Source organism: Camelus dromedarius, chromosome 14, assembly GCF_036321535.1.
Source record: "Camelus dromedarius isolate mCamDro1 chromosome 14, mCamDro1.pat, whole genome shotgun sequence".
Classification (NCBI taxonomy): domain Eukaryota; kingdom Metazoa; phylum Chordata; class Mammalia; order Artiodactyla; family Camelidae; genus Camelus; species Camelus dromedarius.
Genome location: NC_087449.1, coordinates 39,692,492 through 39,707,794, shown reverse-complemented (window position 1 = coordinate 39,707,794; position 15,303 = coordinate 39,692,492). Strand labels below are relative to the sequence as shown.

General features: G+C 40.5%; 1 protein-coding gene across 9 annotated transcripts in view; it reads left to right on the top strand.

Moving 5' to 3' along the window:
* The window catches only part of ST3GAL3 (ST3 beta-galactoside alpha-2,3-sialyltransferase 3), a 185,316-nt gene that overhangs the window by 2,031 nt on the left and 167,982 nt on the right, over nt 1–15,303 (top strand). Inside the window, exon 1 of one of the 9 annotated variants that reach the window (XM_064493657.1) lies at nt 14,273–14,409. The exons of the other annotated variants lie outside the window; for them this stretch is intronic. The gene's annotated coding sequence lies outside the window, so the exon portion shown is untranslated. Of the gene's footprint in view, nt 1–14,272; nt 14,410–15,303 lie in introns of those variants that run through there. 9 annotated transcript variants of the gene reach the window in all.

The window sequence follows — 15,303 nt, the reverse complement described above, 5'->3', positions numbered from 1 at the left end:
TTCTTTCTCTGCCTACTGTCATCACCCTGATTTGGGGCCATTGATAACATTCTCTTGAATTACTGCAGAAACCCCCCAGCCTTTCCCCGCCCCCTTCCTCCCATCTATCCTGTGTACTGTTGTCACCTCCTGGTAACTAACTGCCTCAGCCTAGACTTCTGATGGCTTACCACCATCTGCTGAGTTAAGCACAGACCAGCCTGGCCTGGGCAGTGTGGGTAAAAGCACTATTTGCCATTTCCTTAGTTTTTTTTTAATATTTCTGGGTCAGTGGAACTATTTGCTCTTTGTGTGTTGCTGTTTACTTCAAATCTTTGCTCATGTTGCTTTTTCTATCTTCAGTGACCACCCCCCACCTTGAATCTCTAATTGTTGGTTTTTACCCATGTTTCAGGGCCATTTGATATGGAACTTTCTTTGTGAAGTTTTCCTATGCTTTTCTTACCATCTAGATGGGACTTGTATCTCCTTTAAACCATCATAACACTAGAGCCTGCCTTTTTTCGTCTGCTGCCAACGTAAGACTGAAGCTTTTCCAAGACATGGGCTATCTGCATCATCTAGCACAGTGTTTTGTACATGCATAGTAGGTACTTGGCAATATTTTACATTGAACCTAGCTTTGAACCAGGATGGATGCAAACAAAATTATTTACACAGCCAAAACTTTCATCATAAAATCTGTAAATAAGTTTCCTTATGTGAGAGAATTCCTTACTGAGAGAGTACATTGATCTGGATAGCTTGGATTAAGCTGAATTAACAAAAATTGTCAAGATTTCAGTAGCTTAACAGAACAAAAGTTGACTTCTTATTCATGCCTCGTGTCTAGCATGATTGCACAGGTAAGTCTGCTCCTCTCAGTCACTCAGGAACCCAGGCTGATGGGAACTCCATCTTAACATGGTGTTTCCATGATCATTTTTATCGAGTGGAAGATGGTGATCAAAGGACAGTGGCTTTTAAAGTTTCTGTCCTGAAGTGGCACATGTCACTTTCATTTATGTATCATTGGCTAAAGCAAGTCATGTGGCCATGCCTAATTTAAAGAAGGGCAGGAAATTGCAGTCTTAGCATGTGCCCAGAAAGCAAAAAGCCAGAAATAACTGTTGGACAGCACTAATGTCTGCTACATCTTCCTGGAGTAGCACAGCCCATGGAAGATCAGAGGTAGTAAAATCAGATGGGCTACTGAAGAGAAACATATTAACAGTAGCAAGAAATAATAGCTCTCGGCATGGGATGAAGGTGAATTAGGAAGTCAGAACTCCATTAGAGGCAAACAGGCCAAGGCCGTTGCTACAAGGGCAGTCAGTGCTATTCCAGCCATAGCACGGTCTTTCCCAAGAGCATTGCTGTTTTACAGCGCCCTCTGTAATGAACACAGGAATGGTCCTGAGGCGTCCACAAAAAGTTAAATTTTATTCAAGATATTCAATTTAGGAAGCCAGGAAGTGTGTAATAACTTGAGGTACATTTTCACCTGAATGGTTAAAACAAAAAGGATCTTAGTCCAACCTTATTAGTTTAATTGGGTTTAATGGAGGCTGTAAAACTTTGGTATTTGGGGAGGAGATTTCACTTTCAAAAAAGAAAATGAAAGAATGGATTGAAATCTGGCTTCTGCCACTGATTGCCTGATACTGAGCATGTGTCTTCGGTCTGAGTTTCCTCATCAGGGAAATGCATAGGGTGATTACGAGTTCATTTTGCATGAAGTGCTTTGCATAGTACGTAATTCAAAGTAAACAGACATGATCATGATCAGTAGCAGCAGCAGGGTTTGAAGAAACTGAGAAATCAGGTAAGAAAATCCCAGGGATGTAGGCAGAAGGGTTCCCCCAGATTTTCCTACCTGTTCCCCCTTCCTTGGATCGCATCCTGCCACACCTTTCTTATTTTTGTATATATCATATTTTATTTTACTTTGTTGTATATGTGTCTGTAGCTTCCACTATACTAGGCTCCCTTGTCATCCCACAGAGAGTTATTGAACATGAACTCTGTGCTAGGCTCTGTGCTAGGTCACGGTGTTATAAATGTAAAAGGCTTATCACACGCCTCAGAGAGCCTCTAGTCTGGTAGGACCAGAAGCCAGTAAACCAGCAGTCAGGATACAGTGTAACAGGCTTTGTTTGAAGGTCCTGTGGGATCCCCTCAAAGGGGACCTGATGTCACACAGAGAATATAAATAATGGTTTTCTAGAGAAGCTCACACCTAAGTCTTGAAACAACTAATTAGCTGGGCAAATATGGGTTTTCAGGCAGGAAACAATGTATGTAATGGCCTAGAAACACAAGAGAATGTGGCTACGTCCTGAAGATGCTTACGAGGCAGGAGAACAGGATGTGTTCGGGAGTGTGTGGGGGCTGCAGAGGTCAAATTGTGAAGACTTTTGAGTTCAGGAGTTTATCCTGATGAGAAGGAAGAGCCACTGAAGGATTTGAAGGTAGGAAATGACTTTATCAGCTTTGCCTTTTAGGAAGATCACTGTGTGTGGAGGCAGGAGAGGAGTGAATGTCCTGTCTCCCTGACATGGGAAGTTCTAAGGTTTGCAACCATAGTACCACACCTGCTACACAGAGTAAAATATTTATGTATGAGGAGAGCTTAGAATGGAGGGAAGGTTATCAGTTAGACTACTGCAGTAATAGGAGGGGCATGTCCACGTCCTTTCCAGGGGTACAGGAGTCAGCAGACCAGGATTTCCATTGTGGCTTCACCAGTTTCTACAGTATGGCCTTGGGCAGGCTTCAGGACCTCTTGTGTTGTCTTGGCTTTCAAATTTGTAAAATGGGGATAAAAATCCCTACCTTGCCAGGTTGTTCTGAAAATCTGAGCAAATAAGTGTAAAATGCCTGGTCTTGTACTATTGGATACATGAGGGACCTATTATAATAAAAATAATAGTTTTAAGATTCTTAACCTGAAGTGTATTACCTGGTTCATGGTAGGTGATCATCAGCCTAAAATCGCACCACCTAGAAATAACCACTGCCAACATCGTGGCTTTATTTACACATCTTAATTGATTGATGACGCTGGTCTGGGCAGGTTAGGCATAGGGAATTATTCTGAGATCATGAGGGGAAGAGTTGGTTAGTATGAATATTATACCAATTTAAGCATTCTTCATATCCCAACAGATTATATGTGGCCATTCAGCCTTTCCCAGCCATCAATCAGAAGTGACACTTGCACACATGCAGATGCTCTTGTCACTGACGTTCTGACGTTCTGTCTGCCTGGGCTGCTGACGTGTGCGCCCCTCCTTCGCCTGTCCTCCTCACTGCCGACTGTTGCCCTGAAGTTTTGCTCCTCCTCAGTCTTCTAAATATGTTTGTAAATGTGATAACGGGGTTTTAATTCCAATTTGTTCTCCTTCAGGATTCTCCCTGGTCATCCTGGCTGACAGGAGTTTCTCCCCCTCGAACTTCTGCGCAACGTAATTTATGTTATTCTGATTAAATGTTGTCGACTGCCTTGTCTTACCCTTATTTGTCTATATGTCAGTAAATTTCCCTTTTTCTTGATAGCAGTTTTCCTTACAAAATAATGGGAAGATGGCATGTTTATGTATTTTTAACATAGCTTAAAAACCCATGGAAGCCTTTTGTTTGAAATATGTTAAACAAGTTAGAATATTCTGTTACTAAATTTTCTAAGTATATAGTAGTGATTTTTAGACTTTTTGGTCTCAGGACCCTCTTTATAAGTTTAAAAATTATGAAACCCCAGAGAACTTTCTTTTTTGTGGGTTTTGTCCATTGATAATTAATGTATTAAAAATTACTGAGAAAATTTAAAATCATAATACACAAGCACACACTCTGTTAGCTGTGAGGACAGTGGTATAGTCACATGCTATATGTCACATGTTCCGTAGCCTCCGGAAAACCGTGCTGGGCTCTTGTCAGTAAGAGCGAACAAGGCAAATAATGTCTGAGAATTACTGTGAAAATAGTTTTAAACTCATAGATCCATTGAAAAGGTCTTGGGGACCCTCAAGGGTCCTGAGACCACAAATTGAGAACTGCTGGCGTATAGATATGAGAGTTTTTATAAGCGACACTTTTATATCTTTTTGGCAACAGAGTAACATAAGGATGAAATCACTGCCAAACATCTGTTTTCATAATGCACTCAACATAGTTTCTTTAAAAAAAAAAAAAAGAAAAAACCTAGTTTCTAGCTTTTGTTAAGACACATTCTTCACCTTGAAAGAGCAGGTATGCATATTTTTGGAAAATCTTCTAGGTGCCATACTGTTAACAGACATTTGCCGTCCCAGAAAAGATCAGCAACCTTGAAACACCGTATTTTTTGTGAAAGAAAAATATACAACTGCTCTTCAAGTTCTAGAAATCTTATACGTGCTTGGCCAGATGATAACCAGAGAACTCTGAGGCATGTGGTTACTCACCAGCTTATTGTCAAGTTTAATTATGATCCTATTTAAAATAAGATCTACTTTTTATGAAATTAACCACAGAGATGTCATTTTTTAACGCACAGACTGCACTGCACCACACAGCAGTGGTGAGTGTTGGTACCAATACCCACCATGCTGTGGAACTTGCACACTTTCTGAGGATTCTTCCTGAACCTCACGTGCCACAAAACATCTGACATAGGGATTATGTGAGGAGGCCAGCAAACACTGAAATTAAATACCAGGAAAGTTCATGAACAGAAGTTCTGGTATCTTCTTTTGTTACCTTGGTGAATCATTTTGAGTGCTGTTTGTGATGTCCATCCTCTCTGACGGCAGAGGCCTGGGCTGTTACAACAGCCTCATCTTGTTCTTTCTGGCCATCTCCAGGCAGTCCTCCATCTTGCTACTCAAGGGATCTTTCTAAAAAACAGGTCTGTGTCACTTCTCTCCTTAATCCCTTCAGTGGTTCTCCATTGCCGGGTGGGATAAATTTGAGACTCCTTAGATCTACTGTTTTGCTGCTTCAACGTCTTTGCTGAAGCTTTTCTGAAACCTCACAGACAGTTACTAATTTCCACTGCCCCACAATGTCTGTAGCTGTTTAACTCCACGCATTACACTGTTCTTGAGGGCGGTTACCACACTGTCCTACTGCTCTGTTCAGGTGAGTAATAGTGGCTTCTGCCTGGACTGATAAGAACGACATAGCTTCTAGCATGGTTCCAACATAGTTATTCTGCAGCATTATATTTCTTTCCTTGCCTTTTTTTTTTTTTTTTTTTTAAGATATGAGCAGGTAAACACTATGGAACTGCTACGTAGCCTAAGACATCCAAAGTCCTAGAGATGTAATAGCAATGGAAGGGAGCATTTGTCTCATGTTTTCTAATGATGTATTTTACACGTACAAGAATGTAACAATATAATTATACCCATCACTAAATCTTAACATGCCATATTGCTTCAGTTTTTGTCTTTTTAAAGAAATAGAACATTTCCAGTAAAAGCCCTCTGTATATTTCTCCCGATCTCCTTCCTCCTTCACCATTCAATTCACTGTCTTGAATTTAAAGTTTTAAAATTCCCATACATGTTCTTACGCTTGTGCACTTTTGCTACATGTTATGTGTCCATGTACAATACGTAGCAGGGGCCACCAAACAGGCCTGTGGGTTTTACTGGAATGCAGCCATAGCCATGTTTAAGTATTGTTCCTGACTGTTCTCGTGCTGCAATCATCTGTTTCCGGTTTTCTGGACATATTGCCATCTGCCATCCCCTAGCCACCTTCCACACCAGCCCCCATCCTTTTATCTCCATTGGCCCAGACAAAGCAAGGTCATCTTTTCAAATATTCCAGTTGAATTTTCTCAAGGCTGATTGAAGTCAACTTTTCCAAATAAAAAATTATGTCTAGAACCTTGTCCTCTGAACAACGTTAAAACAAATAAGCAAAGCCCCAATAAAACCAAACATTGACAGCTCCTATTCAGAAAGGCTTTTTTTTTTTTTTAAGTAAAAACAGAAGTGAATTAAAACACGCGAAACTGAAAGTTCTGTTTCTTTGGGTTTTTACCCCTCTCCCCTAGCCTTTTTTCTCAGTTACTTCTAAAGGGGACATCTGACCAGAGACAAACTATTTTTTACTCTTCCGTCTTCTATTTTAAAACCTTGGTGTAGATATCTAATTTCTGCTCAGAAAGTCAACTGACTGCCCATGTTACACAAGTCTGGGTCCAGTCAAGAGAGAGAAAACACCTGGTACTTTGAGCAAGTAAAGTTTAACATAAGAATTATCAACTTTAACACTGAATTAGAGTAACATGAGATTAGCTAGTGAGAAGTAGAGAAATAAGCGCATGGAAAGACCCAGCATTAGCCGTCGGGGGAATGCACATCAAAACCATAGCGAGACACCACTTCACACCCACCAGGATGGCTGTAATCAAAAAGGTAGATGATAAGGAGTGTTGGCACAGGTGTGGAAAAATCAGAACTCACATACACTGCTGATGGGAATGTAAAATGGTACAGGGGCTTTGGAAAACAGCCTGGCATTTCCTCAAACAGTTTAACAGAGTTACCATATGATCTGGGTATATTTCACTCCCAAAGAAATCGAAACTTATGTTGATACAGAAATTTGTACATGAATATGCATTGCGGTATTATTCAGTCAAAAGATGGAAACAACCCAAATGTCCATCAACTGACAAATGGGTAAATAAAAGATGGTATATCCATACGATGGAATGTTATTTGGCAGTAAAAAGAAAGGAAGTACTGACATGCTACAACATGCACGAACCTTGGCAACACTATGCCATGTGCAGGAAGTCTGTCACACAGGACTACATATTGTGTGATTCCATTTATATGAAGTGTCTATAAACATTTGCCTGTTCTGTGGAATAGAAAGTAGTTTAGTGGTTGCTTAGGGCTGGAGGCTTTTAGGGGATTGTCACTAGGGTGCAGAGTATCATTTGGGTAATAGAAATGTCCTAAAATTGATTGTGGTCATGTTTGCACAACTCTGAAAATACAGAAAGCCATTGAAATGTATACTTTGAATGGGTGAGTTGTATGGTATGTGAATGATATTTCAATAATGCTGTCAAAAAGAAGTGAAGAGAATGCTCAAAAATAGAGAAACAGACCTAAGGAGCAGCTGCTGCCCCAGGGCTGAGCTAGGGTGCTCGACAGAGAGAGCTCCCAAGAGATCCCCCCGCAGGCTGAGATCCAGGCCACGGCTCACTGGATTGCAGATGAGCCACTCTGATGCTGCATGGTGGTCCTTGCCAGAAATCTGCCGTCCAGGTACTGAGGAAAGCTGTTTGCAGAGGGGTGTCTCATCAGAGGCACTCTGCTATGAAACTGCCCAAGAGGAGAGCTGAGGGAAGCTGTTGGCTGCTGCTCATTGCTGACTGCTGTGCACTGGAAAAGCCGAGTGTGACACAGGAGCCTACCAGTAGCACACTGGTACATACTGCAACCCAGAAGCAGGGGCTTTCTGACATCCTTTAGTGACAAAGCTTGGTCTCATGCCAGCTGAGAAAAGAAACATTAAGGGCCCAGATCCATTTTGCAGAACAAGCAAAAAGGATGAATTTGGAGCTGAGAGGCAGTAAGTCCGTAACCCCCACAGTGGCTAATCAGAACTGCAGCATACCTTTAGCTTTTTAATTCCCTTTGGAGAGCTTCAGGTTATCCTCCCCACCTTGGCTGTTGTAGTTTGGAAAAGTTGGGATGCTGTGTCGTTGGTCCAACTTACCCTCAGCCCTGCTCTCTCTGATTAGCCGTTTTTGCATGTCCTTTTTTGTACCATTTGCTTGGGTCTCTTTTTCAGACACCAGTTATGTTTATATGAGATCTCCTATGATTCCTGTTGTGTTTTTATGTTTTTGTTTGGATTTGTTCTGGTAATCCTTTTAAATATTTTGTTCTTTTTCATTTTATCTTGCTCATTTTTTAATCCACCATGGCCTTCATGACTCTTACTGTGAGGCTTTTGTTTTTGTGGTGGTGATGTTTTTCTTCCTTCGCTTTTCCTGAGTGCTAACTTTATTTTATTTAAAATTTGTTGTTTTACTGTTTCCCCCCTGAGCTCTCCCTTTAATCTCTGCTTTTAGTCAGCTCTTGTTTTACAGAGCCTTTTGGGAGTGGACAGGGCTGGGAGAACCTTTGTTGTGATCTTTGTCTGTTCTGTACTTCCCCTTGACCCTGCCCCTTCATTTCTTCCACTTGATTCTGTAATGATTCCATTTTATTATTGTTCTGATGTACCATTTCACCTCTTCAGGTGAAAAAAGTTACATGACTGAAATCAGATCATTTGGATTTGAATCCTAGCTCTTCTGCTTACTAGCTTCATGGTCTTAGGATAATTTTACCTGTGCCTCAGTTTCTCTCTATATATAATGGGAATGATAACCTTATAGGATTGTTGAGAAGGTTCAGTGAGTTAAATCATAGAAAACTTTTAGAACCGCAGCTAGTCCACAGTAAGCACTATATGAATATTAGCAATATTAATTAATTTTTCCCTCACAGTGACTTGCAATTAGAAAATGCACAGTTCTTCTGCATAGAATAATGTAATATATTGCATGTTAATTAACACCTTAAATCTGCGCAGTCATGCGTAAAGTCTGAAAAGGAGGTGTACATTCAGCAAAAACATTTTAAGAAACTGATGAGCTTTTCAGTAACTTGTTCAGAGATCTGGGTAATAAATAGTATGTAATAACTTCTAGTTGGCTTGTGTCAAAATATTCAAAGGGGAAATACTTTGTGGCTTTTGCTCTGTGGAACTTTGTCATAATTGACTTCATATTCATTATGGCTGATATTTGAAGGTCAGCAAAATTCTAACATATCAGGCTAAAAATTGTTGCCAGGTATAGTTCAGAAAATAACCACATTGTAGGATGTTTTAGAAATGACAGGAGTTTGGTGCAGTTTGTTTCAGTGAGTTCAAATTTTTATAAAATTTTATTTTTTGTAGCTGATTGAAACAACCTAGCTTTATGTACATTTTGTACCTTTTTTTGAGCAGACTAACTGACTGAACATTTGGTCAGTGAGCAGATACATTTTGAATACCTACCAGGGATGCAGTGGTGAATAAAATAGACATGTTCCCTGACTGGATTAGCCAGAATATAAATTTTAAGCAAATTACTGTAAATACTCGTAAGATTATAAGTGCACTATGTAATGGATGGGGATATACAGATGCTGTGGGAATTTCTAATAAGGGGATGAACCCTAAAGTGTGGAGACAGGTGAGGCTTCCCTGTGGAATTAACTTTTCAGCTGAGACTTAAAGGCTTAGTGGGAGTTGTCTAGATGGAGTGACAGAATCAGGATGGCTTCAGCCTGACATTGGGAGACTGTGTGGAGAGTTCAAAACCCTGAAAGACATTCATTGTTGCATGTGAATGGTGAGGTGGTGAGGTATGGCAAGAAAGATGGGTGGAGAGGTGGGTAGGGGCCAGATCATGCAGAGTCTCACATGCCTTTTAAGGGGTTAGGACTTGACCCTGAAGAGGGTGGGAAATTCATAAAGCTTAAGCCTGGAAGTGAAGTGAATTCTATGTGGAGAATGAATTGAAGAGGATCAAGGATGGAAATGGGAGTACCCAAAGGAACTGAAAACAGGATTTTGATGAGATAATGCACAGCCATGTTTATCTCAGCATTGTTCACAGTAGGCAAGATACAGAAACAACCCAAATGCCCATCAACAGATAAATGGGTTTAAAAAAAAGATGTGGTGCATATTCACAGTGGACTATTATTCAGCCACGAGAAAGGAGGATATTCTACCATTTGTGACAATATGGATTGACCTTGAGCACATTATGCTAAGTGAGATAAGTCAGAGAAAGACGAATACTGCACGGTATCATTTATATGTGGAATCTAAAAATCAACCTGTAAAAAAGCAGAGTAAATGGAAGTTACCACAGGATAGGGGATAGGGAGGTAAGACTGATGATGGTTAAGGGTACAAACTTGTAGAGGTAAGTAAATAAGCCATAGAGGCCAAATAAGCACAATATGATGAATATAGATAATAATATTGTACCATAATGTAAAGTGATAAATATTGCTTCAGTGGCAATCATAATATATAAATGCATCAAAGTAACACATACATCTTAAATTTACAAAATGTAGCATGTCGGATTTATCACATGCACACATGGAAGAGTGGATACGGGAGCTTATTGGGAGGCTATAGTAGTCCAATTAACAGGTTATGGTGACTTGAAATATGATGGTGGCATGAAGGTAGAGGGGTGGATGGATTCCAGACGTATTTAAGAGGCAAAATTCATAGGACTTGATGGTGATTATATATGGAGGGTGAGTGAGAAGGAAGGTAGTGTCACAGATAATTTCCAGGTTTCTGACAGAGGCATCTGTGAAGGTGTTGCCTTTAATTCTTTTATTGAGATTATGAACACTGGAGAAAGAGGAGGTTTATAGACTATAGACATTTGTGAAACATCTAGGTGATGATATAGAAGTAAATAAACGGACATGGAACTTAGAAGAGACATCTGGATGGAATATATAAAGTTTGGGATAGTCAGCATAAGGATGGTAAATGAAATCATGGAAGTTAAATGAGATTGCCTTGCGGGTATTTATGGAATGAGAATATAAGAAGGCCTGAGACAGCGCCCGAGGTTCTCTCTACATTTAAAATTGCTTGTGCACTGTCTCTTTCCCCACGTACACAAACACATGCATGTGCAAATTATGTCTTTAGTATGTATTACTTTTTGGAATGTGTACAGATTACATTAATTGTGTCTAGAGTTGGGAAAATAATTAGAAATGTATTAATTTATTTGATCTTTAAACAAACACTTCTTAAAAGTACTGTGTCCTAGGTGCTATGCTGTTAAATATAGGTGACTCACAGACTGAAGTTATAGTTTCTGCTTTCAGACTGTATGCTCATTCTTTACAGAGATAGAGAAATAGACAAGATATTTTACAAATGTTATGATAAAGGTAAGCATGCATATTAGGAGAGCACAGGGAGCCGCAGTGTAGGGCAGTGTTTAAGGAGTGTTTTTTGAAGGAGATAAGACTTTCACAGAGTCCTGAAAGGTGAGTTGGTGTTGCTAGGTGAAGAAGGCAAGAAAGAGCTCTTAGCACCACACCATACCATCTCTTACAGTTTCTGATGCTGTATTAAGTTCAAGTCACGGGAGGAGTGGTGTCCAGTGGCTTTCGCAGTTAAGAGGTGACAGGTAGGATCCGAAGCCAGATCAGATTGTGGTGGGTTGAAGAATGAATGGGAAGTGAGAAGTCAGACAAACTCTTGTAGGGCAGGGTCTAGGTTTGCCTGTCTTAGTGTCCTCTGTGCCTCACATAATCCCTGGCACTTGGTGTTTGTTGCATTAGCTTTGAACAGAAGAGGGACACGTGCTTCTCTGAGAGATGAATGCATAAGGAGGGGATGAGTCCAGATTGCTGGGTTCCCTCTACATGCTGAAGAGAGCTTGCTGTGAGCACCTGCAGCTCTTCACCCGCATGCTTTTTTATGGCTGTTCAGGGAGGTCAGGTGCGCTCCTGCAGCCAGAAAAGTTCTCAGCGTTAGCCTACTGTTAGTGTTCTGTGTTTTATTCTGGTCTTTTTCCTTTTTTATAGTTGAGTATATGATACTTGTATCTTACCTTTTTTTCATTCAATACTAGGTAACAAGCATTTCCCCAAGTCATTAAAATTTTTTCGTAGACGATATCTCAGTTGGCTGCATAATCTCTCATTTGATGTTTTTTTGAACGTGCATTTGCCCATGTGGTTTAATTTTTTTCTTTTAAGAATTTTAACTTTGAAATAGTTTCAGACTTACAAATAAGTTGCAAAAATATTACAGAGAACTCTTGGGTGTCCTTCAGCTAGTTTACAGTGGTGTCTACCAGATTTCTACACTGTAAAATTACTCTCTTCCTTTCTGTATACATTAGATTATATACTATCCCATTTCTCAAATTTTTACTCATTAATTTCGGCATTCTTTGATGTTTCTTAGCTGACTTATTGCTAAAATGGTTGCTGAATGGTGATTTTCTTATTACATTATTCCTTCTACATTCATTCCACTCTAAGGAAGAGCGTTCTCCTCTCATTTACTAAATTTTAATTTAATGAGTCATAATCCGTTATTATGTCTAAATTACTCCAGATCTGGCCGTGAGGTGCCCCTCAAGCTGGCTGCTTTTTCCTTTTGACATGTTGTCACTCTTTGAGTATTTTCTTACCTTCAGGCTTGTCTTGTGCTTTCTGTGCCTCAGCCCTGGAATTAGCCATCCTTCCAAGGATCACCGGCTGCTGTTACATAGTGGAGGATGGTATTTAAAAAGCAAGATCTGGGTGCTAGGTGTGCTCATTGCTGGTGGGCTGTGATTGCTGCTGGGCCCGTTCAATGGACAGAGCTAGGGCTTATATGCGTGTACACACACCAAGGCACACCCACACTGTCCACTGCTACAGTTACTTTTATATTTGTATGTGTGTATATATTGAAAACCATCAGTTCACACTGATACCGTCAATTCTAGTGCAGTGCATAAGATTTATTCTAGTTTTTCCTTTTCCTTATTTGTGGCTCGCTTCTCCATCATTGAGAAATCCAGCTCCTGTTAGTCTCAATAAATTTACTTATTGGGTCAATCTCATATCATGTGTTGCCACACCCCCAGACCTCTCACCATGGCCTGATGCTCCTCCCCCACTTCACTCCAGGTACCTGTGCCTATCTTGCTTGGCCCCTAAAGCCTAATGGCTTTTAGGTTAAGTTATTTAGAAAAGAAGAGAGGGAGAGAGCTCATTCTTTTTTATGGCTGCATAATCCTGCATTTTGTGGATATACCCTGGTTTATTCAACTCCTACTGAAGGACTTTTATATTACAAATAGTGCTGTAGTAAATAGCCGTGTGTGTAAGTCTTTTTGTATTTTTTTGTCAGTGTATCTTTTGGGATAGTTTCTTAGAAGTGAGATTATTGGGTTAAAGGGTGGGGGCATGTGTGATTTTGTTAAATATTGCCGAGTCCCGCCCACCACCAGCACTGTGTGAGGGTTCTCCCTGCAGCCTCACCACTGGAATATGTTGTTAACCTTTTGTCCCCACAGTGAGTCTGAAATTTCATCTCAGAATCTTGAGGTGTTCTTTCCTCTTTGTCTTCGAGGTTTGGGCTTAGATTAAGCTCTCATTTGCTTCTTCGTATGTCATCCACTTTTGAAAATCAGTTTCCTCTTTAAGATGTTTGTTCTGCCTTTTTATTTGAAGATGATTTTCCTTAATGGAAAAGACAGAAATAAAGTAGGTGACTAGTTCACCATTCTCACTGCCGTATCTGTTGAACAAATTGGGCAAATCTGTTGGCTGACTGTTGGTTGTGTGGGTGGAAGTCCCTGTGTGGCTGTGGCAGTTCAGGACAGAAAGACCTGGGTGGGGCTGGTACCAGCCACTTCAGTCCCCTTTCAAAAAGAATGAAAAAACTTTCCAAGAACCACCTGCCTTTTGTAGGCAGGCTGCTTACACCTTAAATTTTTTGTTGTTTTTGTGGGAGGAGTGGACAGAATACATAGTCCTTTGTGTTACTGGAAATGCAAGTCTCCAATTTTTATTTCACTATGAAACCTTTGTACACTTGTTACTTGAATAAATACAAAAATTAAAGTTCAGTATACGAAAACATTGTGAAAAATACCCTCTCCAGACCCACTTTTCAGAGATGATTATTGTGAGAAGCTTGGTGCATATTCTTTTATGTATGTACTTAATAATTAACCTTAATTTTAAATATTACTGTCGTCCTTGTTTGTTGCCACCAGCGTGGGGCCATACAGACATTCATAGACATACTGTTCTACAGGATTTTCTTTCACTTAGCAGTATATTCTATTTTCCTGTGTCAGGACATGTGGGTGTGTCTCATTCTTTTTAACTGGTACATTGTATTCTACACTTGTTATCCTCCTGCCCCCATCGATTCATCATCCACCTTCTTTCCTTGTGTGCTGGTATCCGACCTCTACAAACTGCATCATCTGGGCTTCCTTGCTCTCTGGTTCCAGTTGGGATCAGCTGGTAAAAGGTTATCAGAGGGCGAATGATGAGAGAAGTCAGAGTATTTATTGTCCCCAGCTGTGCCTTGCCCTGGCTGTAGTAGCAGCTGTGTTTATCTGTGGCCACTGCCCCTATTGGCTGGCCTGTCTTCTCCAGCCAACCCTTGCTGGGCTCCAGGAACGCCCTTTTTTCTCCTTCCATTTTCAGCTTGAAAGTAGAAGTAGCTTCCTGCTGTTGCTAGTTCTTGAATGCTTCACACCCCTGGGTGGTTCCTCTAACCTACTCACACAGCTACGGAAAAGCCCGTCATTCCCTTCCTTTGGTTAACTCCTTTTCCTACACGGTCTACTTCCTGCCAAGACCTCAGCTGATACAGGTATCATTGTGTAGACGTCCTACAGTGTATTTGTCTGGTTTCCTACTGATGGACATGAATGTTGTAAATTTCAGTAGATTCAGGTTTCCCCTGCTATCTGAAAGTGGACCATTCCTGTGAAATCTTTCGTAAGCTGAAATGGTGGAAAGCGAAGATGCAATTACCACTAATATATAGGGAAAATTTTTTGAGTGTTCCCAGACCCAAAAAATAACCTACCAAATCATACCAGATAACATCAACATATAGTAAAAGCAGAAATGAAATGATAAACACACAGCCTTCATAAAATAGAAATAATGTATGCATGGTGTTGTTTCACTCCCCAGAATTGGGAAGACAGCAGTTACACTGGAAGGCTAAGAGGTGGTGGTGACGGTGTGTGAGGCTGAATTGTTGGAGACTGGGGTGGTGGGAGGTACAGGAGACTGGGGTGGAGGAGAGAGGGGAAGAGGGTAATTTATTAACATCTCATCATTGTCTGAATCCATCAGAGCAGGCCGGTTACTGATGTCTACACCTTTTTCTGTGTCTGTCTGCCTTGATGTCAAAGGTTGACATTTATTGTCTGCTGTGGGTAATGTGGCTGATGTGACAGGCTTGAATAGAACAGTATGCTTGACTGCTTAGCCTCACACATTTTTCTATCATACAATTCTTTACAGATGCTCAAAACATCCTGCAGACCTGCCCTAAACCTGTGTATCCTTTCAAAATTTAAGTCATACTTTTGTGCAGCACTGCCAGTCATAGTGAAAATCTTACGTAAATGTTTCATAATCAGTTCCTGGATGACTTCACTATTTGGCTGTTTGCTATTGCATTCAGTTTCAATCTGTATCCTTTACTCTTGCAATTATGGCAGTTCTTCATCTGTCAGTTCTTGGTCATAGG